Source organism: Nycticebus coucang, chromosome 3 (genome assembly GCF_027406575.1).
Source record: "Nycticebus coucang isolate mNycCou1 chromosome 3, mNycCou1.pri, whole genome shotgun sequence".
Lineage (NCBI taxonomy): Eukaryota > Metazoa > Chordata > Mammalia > Primates > Lorisidae > Nycticebus > Nycticebus coucang.
Window position 1 is genome coordinate 51,768,221 of NC_069782.1, and position 9,888 is coordinate 51,778,108.

The 9,888-nt window shown below is 39.9% G+C and overlaps 1 pseudogene; it reads left to right on the plus strand.

Annotated features, from left to right (window-relative positions):
- Positions 1-7,971: 7,971 nt before the first annotated feature.
- On the plus strand, positions 7,972-9,559 carry LOC128582047 (suppressor of cytokine signaling 5-like; annotated as a pseudogene).
- Positions 9,560-9,888: the final 329 nt, after the last annotated feature.

Genomic DNA, 9,888 nt, shown 5'->3' on the forward strand with positions numbered 1-9,888 from the left:
CTTTGATCTCAGTGCTTGAAATTGGTCTGTTCAGGAGCTCTATTTCTTCCCGGCTAAGTCTATGGAGAGGGTGTGATTCCAAATATTGATCCATCTCCTTCATATAGTCAAATTTCTGGGCATAGGGTTTCTGGTAGTATCGGAGATGATCTCTTGTATCTCTGTGGGATCAGTTGTTATTTCCCCTTTATCATTTCTGATTGAGGTTACTAGAGATTTTACTTTTCTATTTCTCGTTAGTCTAGCCAATGGTTTATCTATTTTATTTATTTTTTGAAAAAACCAACTCCTTGTTTCATTAATTTTCTGAATGATTCTTTTGTTTTCAATTTCATTGATCTCTGATTTGATTTTGGATATTTCTTTTCCTCTACTGAGTTTATGCTTAGATTGTTCTTCTTTTTCGAATTTCATAAGATGTCTTGTGAGATTGTTGATGTGCTCTCTTTCTGTTTTCCTAATGTAGGCATCTAAAGCGATGAATTTTCCTCTCAAAACTACTTTTGCAGTATCCCACAGGTTTTGGTAGCTTGTGTCTTCATTGTTGATATGCTCAAGGAAGTTAATGATTTCCTGTTTTATTTCTTCCTGCACCCATCTGTTATTCAATAGAAGATTGTTTAATTTCCATGCCTTTGGGTGGGGTCGAGCGTTTTTGTTAGAGTTGAGTTCCACCTTTAGTGCCTTATGGTCTGAAAAGATATAAGGTAAAATTTCAATTCTTTTTTATTCTGGTGATATTTGTTTTGTGTCCCAGGATATGATCAATTTTGGAGAATGTTCTATGGGGTGATGAGAAGAATGTATATTCTTTATGTTTGGGATGGAGTGTTCTATATGCATCTATCAAGCACAGTTGTTCTAGGGTCTCATTTAAATCTCTTATAGCTTTGTTTAATTGCTGTTTAGAGGATCTGTCCAGGTCTGTAAGGGGAGTGTTAAAGTCCCCTGTTATTATGGTATTATCAGATATCATATTGCTCAGACTGAGTAAGGTCTGTTTCAACAATCTGGGAGCATTTAAATTGGGTGTATAAATATTTAGAATTGAAACATCTTCTTGTTGTATTTTTCCCTTGACCAAAATAAAGTGACCATCTTTGTCTTTTTTGACTTTAGTTACTTTAAATCCACATGTATCTGAAAATAAGATTGCAACTCCTCTTTTTTTTTAATTCCATTTGCCTGAAAAATTGTTTTCCAAACCTTGACTCGGAGCTTTAATTTGTGTTTTGAAGCAAGGTGTGTTTCTTGCAGACAGGAAATGGATGGCTTTTGTTTTTTAATCCAGTCAGCCAATCTATGTCTCTTCAGTGGGGAATTCAAGCCATTAACATTTCTTGAGATAATTGATAAGTGTGGTAGTATTCTATTCATCTTATTTTGTGAGAGTCCATTGCTTAGTTTTATCTTTTGCATCCGTGTGGAGGTTAGGTTCTGTCCTTTAATTTCTGAGTTCTTACGTTGCTGCTGATCCATTGTGGTGGTCAGTGAGTAGAACAGGTTGAAGTATTTCCTGCAGAGCTGGTGTTGTTGTGGCGAATTTCCTCAATGTTTGTATATCCGTAAATGATTTGATTTCTCCGTCAATTTTGAAGCTTAGCTTAGCAGGGTACAGAATTCTGGGCTGGAAATTGTTCTGTTTAAGTAGATTAAAGGTAGATGACCATTGTCTTCTTGCTTGGAAAGTTTCATTAGAGAAGTCCGCGGTCACTCTGATGGATTTGCCCCTGTAGGTCAACTGGCGCTTACTCCTGGCAGCTTGCAGAATCTTTTCTTTGGTCTTGACTTTGGACAGGTTCATCACAATGTGTCTTGGAGAAGCTCAGTTAGAGCTGAGGCGACCTGGGGTCCGATAGCCCTCTGAAAGCAGTGTGTCAGAATCTTTGGTGATATTTTGGGAAATTTTCTTTTATAATATTGTCTAGTATGGCTTCCATTCCTCTGGGGCATTCTTCTTCCCCTTCTGGGAATCCTATAACTGGTATGTTGGAACGCTTCATAAAGTCCCATAATTGTGACAGTGAACGTTCTGCTTTCTCTCTCTTCTTTTCTGCCTCTTTTACTATCTGAGTTATCTCAAGAACTTTGTCTTCTACCTCTGAAATTCTTTCTTCTGTATGGTCTAACCTGTTGCTGATACTTTCCATTGCATCTTTAAGTTCCCTAATTGACTGTTTCAGTTCCTTCAGCTCTGCTATATTCTTTTTATAGTCTTCATGTCGTTCATCTCTTATTTGATTCTGTTTTTGGATTTCCTTTTGGTTATTTTCCACTTTATTAGCAGTTTCCTTCATTGTTTCCATCATTTCTTTCATTGTTTTCATCACGTGTATTCTAAATTCCCTTTCTGTCGTTCCTAACATTTCTTTATAGGTAGAATCCTCTGCAGTAGCTACCTCATGGTCCCTTGACGGGGTTGTTCAGGAGTGGTTCTTTATGTTGCCTGGAGTTTTCTGCTGATTTCTCCTTATGAGTGATTTCTTTTATCTGTTTCCTTGACCTAATTTTCCTTTCACTTCCTCTTGCTCTTTAAGTTCTCGAGCCTGTGGACTAAGGGTTAGATTTGTCCTTTAGATACAGGACCAGAATGGTGGGAAGGTTGAGGAGCAAGAAAGGGATGAAAGAAAGGAGGATCGAGTGAAAAGAAAAAAAAATAGAGAAAGGAGAGGGGGTGGGTAAAAGGAATATTGACAAAAAAGAAGAGAGGCACAGAAAGAGGGAGACAGAGCAATATAGGTGTACAGTAGGGTACTTTGACACAACCTTAAAAGAAACCAACCTTCTGGGGGTGCCTAGTTGGGTGGTTCCCTTGAGGTCAGCAGCTCTTTGCTAACCTGATCAGACACAGTACCCCACCTCCACCAAGCAGAGAGGAAAGACAAAAATGCTATAAATCAAACCAAAACAAGCAAACAGAAAACTGTACAGGATAAAATTGTGTGAAAAACCAAATAATAGTGGTAGAAACATAGCAAAAATGAAGTTCTAGTTATTGAAAAAGGCAGCAATGGGAAATTATAATTAAACTAGAAAAAATGAGAAAGAAAAAAGATCTGTATGGAAAAGGTTGAAATTCAAAAACAAAACAACATCAACAACATCAAAATAAACAAAGAAACAACCATACAAACAAAAACAAAAACAAAAACACAACCAAAAACAAAGCAGTATGTATATGTTGTTGAATACTGTCTGGGCAATATTCAACCTGGTCTTCTGGGGCATGAGATTTTAATCACAGTTCTGATACGACTGGAGGCTGCTGATTTCTCAAACCCCAGCAGGTAGACACCCTAAATCTCTCTTCAGCCCACTTAAAAGGCATTTTGAACTTGTGAACTTGCTGAACAGAAGCTTTCCCAGGAAAGTGCTTGTCACTGGAATCACTGCTGAAGTGGCTCTCCACTTACCCAGTGTGCCAAAACTGGTCTCACTCTGCCCCTGATGGTTAGGTCTGCAAGGTAGCTCAGACTCCACCCTTAGGCTACTCAGTCGCCAGGTTACTAGCTCCCACCCGATTCTATCTCTGCTACCCTGATGGCGGAGCTTGCTGGGGCAGATCGCTCACAATGGCTCCCTGTGGCCCACAGCCAAACACTATTAGCTCTGTCTGGCTCAGGGGCTCAGACTGGGGCCCTAGACAATGGCCAAAGTTCTCTGCACTCCCCCTCAGGCTCTCCCCAAGGCAGTTCAACTGAGTGCCAAGTCCAAAGACACCAGAACAGTTCATAGGTAAGGCCTTTCCAGTTTGCAGTCTCGCTGCTACTGAACATACTGTTGTGGGTGGTTTAGACTGATGGAATACACGTGACCACTTGCCAGTTTTCCACTGTTTTAGTCCTCCTCTTGGGGTCCAGAAGTCTCTCGCTGACTCCCTGTATCCTCACAGGGGTGATGATAGGCAGATCCCACCAGCCGGAGATGCCTGGAGTCCTGTCTCCCAAGACTCACAGTGCCCAGATGCAAGGAAGCTGTTACTCGGCCACCATCTTTGGTATTAAGCCATATTTCTGAACAGAAGTTTTTCAGAAGAAGATAGATGATTGGCCAGCAAACATGTGAAGAAATGCTCATCACTAATCATCCGGGAAATGCAAATTGAAACTACAATGAAACATTACTTTACCTTGTTGGGATGGCCTTTACTGAAATGTCAGAAAACAATAGATGCCAGTATGGATGGAGAGGAAAGGGACACTTATACACTGTTGTTGGGACTGTAAATTAGTAGGACTTCTGTGGAAAAGAACAAGGAGATTTCTCAAAGAAATAACTGTAGACTTACCATTCAGTCTGGGAATCCATCAACTGGGTGTCTAAAGGAGAAAAAAAATTACTGAAAAGACACTTGCAAATGTTTATCACAGCACAATTAACAATTGCAAAGGTGTGGAATCAATGTAGGTGTCCACAAGTGGATCACAGTGGATGTCAAAAATGTGGTGTGTGTGTGTGTGTGTATATATATCAACAGACATAAAAAAGAATGAGATAATGTTTTTTGCAGGAACTTGAATGGAAAAGAGACCATTATTCTAAGTGAAGTATCTTAGGAATGTAAAAACAAACACCACATGTATTCCCTAATAATTGGGAACTAACTGATGGGCACTCACTGGCACAAAGAAATGTAAAGTTCATTAGAAATGAATAACGGGGCAGAAAAGAGGGGGAATGGGCAAAACTTAACCTATCTGGTACAATGTACTCTATTCTGGATTGGCACACTAAATTCCCTGAAGCATTATAAAAGGCATCCATGTAACAAAATGTTTGTAGACTATAATATGTTGAAATAAAAAAGTGTAACTTGCAAAGGTTTGTTGTTGTCTTCGACACAATTTTTCAATTGTATTTCAATGGTATTTATGAGTCTGGCAATTAAGTTAGTGAACTCATCATCCTAGAAAAAGTGCTAACTTCATTGCTGAATATCACTATGGTCACCTTCAAAGTACTCCTCTTGGGAATCTGTGCACTGACACCAGTGCCTTGTTCACCCTTTAAAACAATTTTGGAACTCTTTTTCTGGAATAACCATCAAGCTGTCATAATATGGCACACAAAAAAACACAAAACAATAGTAATGAATGCCACTCAGCAAGAGACTGCCACACATTGACACAAACACAGCTATGAGACACTGATATATCAAGGTTATGAAACCTTACCCAGTTGTTTGTATGGTGCTGCCAATGTAAGAGGACAGTGGCAAGTTCATGTACTTGTGAATCCTCTGATGGACAGTCCAAAAAAAGAATTCCACATTGCTTTGAAGTGTGGACTAGGCACTGGCATTGGTGCATACCTTCCCAAAGCATGTACTTAGAAGGTGACTAGGGATATTCAGCAATGAAGTATGTAGCACTTTTTCTAGGATGACTTCACAAACTTAATAGTCAGATTTTTGTGTGTCAAAACTATTTTCTGTAGGGACACATTTGTATAAATATTGGGTAAATCTGTAAGAAAACAGAATTTATAAATAATTTACACTGTCCTTTTTAGGAATACTCTGACAGTAATAAAGCAGAACTAGAGAGGATGTTGAGGGGAAATTAAAAAATGAAAACATGAACTATGATGGAAATAAACAAAAGAGAGAAAGGGAATGAACAATAAAGAAAGAAGAGGGGGAAATAGTAAGACTTCAGAAAGTTATCAGGAAACAGCAGCTTTAAGTGTGCATTTGTATCTTTGTTTTTCTAATGGTGAGATTAGAACCATTCCATGTGGTCTAATTTATTCTACGAATAATGTATGATGACATAAGACATTAGAAATAAGGAGTAGAAAAATTTTTATTTGCTCAGCCAAATCAAACCCACCTCCTTACTCTTATTTTCTGAGCTGGGTGCCCTAATTTACACTACTTTTGCCACCTGCCAGTGTCATAGAAACCACCAAAACCTCAGGTGAGAGGGAGACCTAAATATTTTAAATTAAGGCAACTTCAAATTTGAAAGCTTATATCTTTTAAACTTATTATATGGGTACAGAATACTTATATTTCCAGCCTTTCCTCTTAACTATATTTAGGATAACATTTATGGGACCAAAACAAAATCTATTTGTGTTGGAAAGATTGATCAAGGCAAAGATTCTTAAAAAAAAAAAAATCAGAAAATAAGCATAGCTCTTCATCTAATTTTTGAACCTAAAATATTCCAACATAAGGTATGAGATATTTGTTTATGCCTGACTCAAAAATTTTTTTCTGCAACAATCTGCTAAGGAATAGAAATATTCATGAAACAGCTCATGCAAGGACCATATGACTAACCGATGAACAATTCGGTTCCATTTAGGCATTTAGATGGTAAATATTATTTGCTTTTATATATTTAAAGTTCTCAGCCAAAAAAATTTAATCATCTAACTTTACAGCATTCAGAGAAAAATACACATAAAAGTGAAAAATGTGTTTTGCAGGGAGTCTGTCACCAATAGGATATGAGTGTGCAATGAAATGGGCCATGCTGGAAAAGGGAAGATTGGCTACTGGGTGATTGCCAGTGATAATCCTTTGACGGTTTCTGACCTCATGTGTTACTGATCAGGCAGCCAGAGCTCTGGCAAACCCAAGTTGGGAGGGGAAAAAATGTAAGAGATCTTGCTCCAGTTACAGGATTTGGAGGGAGTTGGACACAGAGCACATACTTGACCTGCTGTCCAATATTTCACCTCAAAGCCGAACACTAAATCATAGCATAGAATTGGGTTACTTTTAAAGAATTTTTTTCATATTTGCTTATTGTAAACTTCACAGTGACATTTTATGATCCTGTAATGTAAGAAGTATTGAATTTAAAGACAAAAAATATCTGAACAAGTGTCACTATCTATGTGACCATAGTCACTCAACCTCTCTAGGTTCTGTTTCTTTATCCAGAAAATAAAATGGCCTAGAAGATTGTAGATTGTACTGAGTGATCCTTGAGTAAATCTAGATTATAGATGTATTTTTGACCTTTATAATATCACAAGATGTTTTAATTAGTAACCAATTCAAAAAATCAGGTGATTTCACTGTAATATAGATTTCTGGCTTCTCTTGGAAAACTGGAATGTTTGGTGAGTCTGGGCCTAGAGTTGTGCAAAGCACCAATAGACTGGCACCAAATCCAGCAGACCACAGTAGATCCAACTGGGAACATTGTCATCAGGTGGTCTCCTGCCAGCCACATGTCCCACCCAACTTGCCTCATTTATTTACTTTATCTCTTAGACATTTCAGTTTTCCACCCATGTGGTTTCTAATTTTTATTGCTAGAGTGTTAGTCATTAGAGGAACCTCATGGATAATGAAGGAAGAATCATTAAGAATCAGAAAGACTGGATGGCAGTCCAGTCTTTTACCATAACCCCTCTTCAATCAAAGAGTTTGATTTTTATTATTTTATGTATCATTAAAAATTTTTTTTTAGATTTTCCATTCTGGTGGGGGTGAAGAGGGGGAGGCGGCCGGGGAAGGGTGGGGGCCTGACAGGGGCATCCTGAGGAGCTGGGGTCCCCGGGCTCGGTCCAGAGGAAGAGAGGCTGCGCTCGCTGGCAGTCGGAGGGGACGGGTCGCACCAGAAGGAGGGAGGACTCGCCCTGTCCGTAACTGCGCCGTCCTGGCTGTCCCAACTGGCCGCAGGTGCCTTGGATGAGGCCGCCCTGTGCGCTGGAACAAGGCCCACTATGTCACCCTTGGTAGAGTGCGGTGGCATCACAGCTCACGGCAACCTCAAACTCTTGGGCTTAAGCGATTCTCTTGTCTCAGCCTCCCAAGAAGCTGGAACTACAGGCACCTGCCACAGCGCCCAGGAATGGAGTCTCCCTGTGTTGTCTCAATCTCGTAGGCTTAAGTGATTCCCACCTCAACCTCCCAAAGTGCTGTGATTATAGAGTGAGCCATGATGCCAGCCAGGACTTGGAATCTTTTAAGTATTCAGTAATTAACTTGATTAGTAGATCTTATAATCAATGGAGAAAGTGAGAAAAATGTGGAATAACTTCAAATGCAGATGTCAGAATCTCTTCCTCATGAGGGAGGAAGCCGTAGTGAAAATGTGGACATGAACTCCAAAAGATGTTTGTCTGTCAAAGAGAAAAACATCAGAATAGGAGACTCGGCTCCTCAGCAGCAAAGCAGTCCCTTAAGAGAAAATGTTGTCTTGCAATTAGGATTAAGCTCTTCGAAGAATTCTTCAAGGAGAAACCAAAATTGTGCCACTGAAATCCCTCAAATTGTTGAAATAAGCATGGAAAAGGATAATGTTCTTGTGTTACCCCAGGAACAAGACTCGCAGGAAGAGATTCCTACTCTGGACATGCTGCATGGGGTGGAAAGAAAAAACATTCCTCTTCTACAAAGACCCAAAGTTCATTGGATACTGATAAAAAGTTTGGTAGAACACGAAGTGGACTTCAAAGGAGAGAGAGGTGCTATGGTATAAGCTCTGTACACGAGATGGACAATGTTAGAGCAGAACCGTAGGAAGTCGCTGAGACAGAGGTTGCAGGATACTGTGGGTTTGTGTTTTCCCATGAGAACTTAGAACAAGCAGTCAAAGCCTCTCTTTTCCAATAGAAGAAAAATACATCTTTCTGAATTAATGCTTGAGAAATGCCCTTTTCCTGCTGGCTCAGATTTAGCCCCAAAATGGCATTTGATTAAACGCATACAGCTCCTGTGAGCCCACCTTCAACATTTTTTGATACTTTTGATCCATCTTTGGTATCTACAGAAGATGAGGAAGATAGGCTTAGAGAGAGAAGACGGCTTAGTATTGAAGGAAGGGGTTGATCCCCCTCCCAATGCACAAATACATACATTCGAAACTACTGCACAGGTTAATCCATTATACAAACTGGGACCAAAGTTAGCTCCTGGAATGACTGAAATAAGTGGGGACAGTTCTGCACTTCCACAAGCTAACTGTGACTGGGAAAAGGATACAATCACGCTGTGTTTGCAGTCACGGAGGCAGAAGCAGCGTCAGGTATCCGCAGACAGCCATGACCATATTAGCAGACAGGGAGCTTGGAAAGTCCACACCCAGATTGATTACATACACTGCCTTGTGCCAGATTTGCTTCAGATTACAGGGAATCCCTGTTACTGGGGAGTGATGGACCCTTCTCGAAGGGAAGCCTGAAGGCACATTTTTGCTCAGGGACTCTTCGCAGGAGGACTACCTCTTCTCTGTGAGCTTCCGCCGCTCAACAGACCCCTGCATGCCCGCATCCAACGGTGGAACCACCACTTCAGTTTTGATGCACATGATCCATGTGTATTTCTCTCCTCCACTGTAACAGGACTTTTAGAACATTATAAAGATCCCAGTTCTTGCATGTTTTTTGAACTGTTGCTTACTATATCACTCAATAGGACTTTTCCATTTAGCCTGCAGTGTATCTGTCGTGCAGTAATCTGCAGGTGCAGTATGTATGATGGCATTGATGGGCTTCCTTTACCATCAATGTTACAGGATTTTTTTTAAAAGAGTATCATTATAAGCAAAAAGTTAGTGTTCGCTGGTTAGGAAGAGAACCAGTCAAGGCAAAGTAAATAATGCTCCTGTCCCCAGTGGGTATTAACGGAGTCTGCTTTCATGTGCATCAGACAGCACACACCTATAGAAGCAGCGTGCAGTGCTAGGTTTTCATACAGTGTGTAAGCTTAGTGTTAGTATCTGTCAGATGCAGCCTGCTGTCACTATTCAGATAAACATGGTGCCTATGGGACAACTAGAGGTTAGAGATACAGGTGTTCAGCAAGACTACAAAAACATTTTGCCAATTTAGCTAACAGTTTGGTTTTTAATGGCTGTAGTAACTGAATGAGGGAACTCTGGGGCATTTGCTACGAAGAATTGTATTTCTTACTGAAGAACAAAT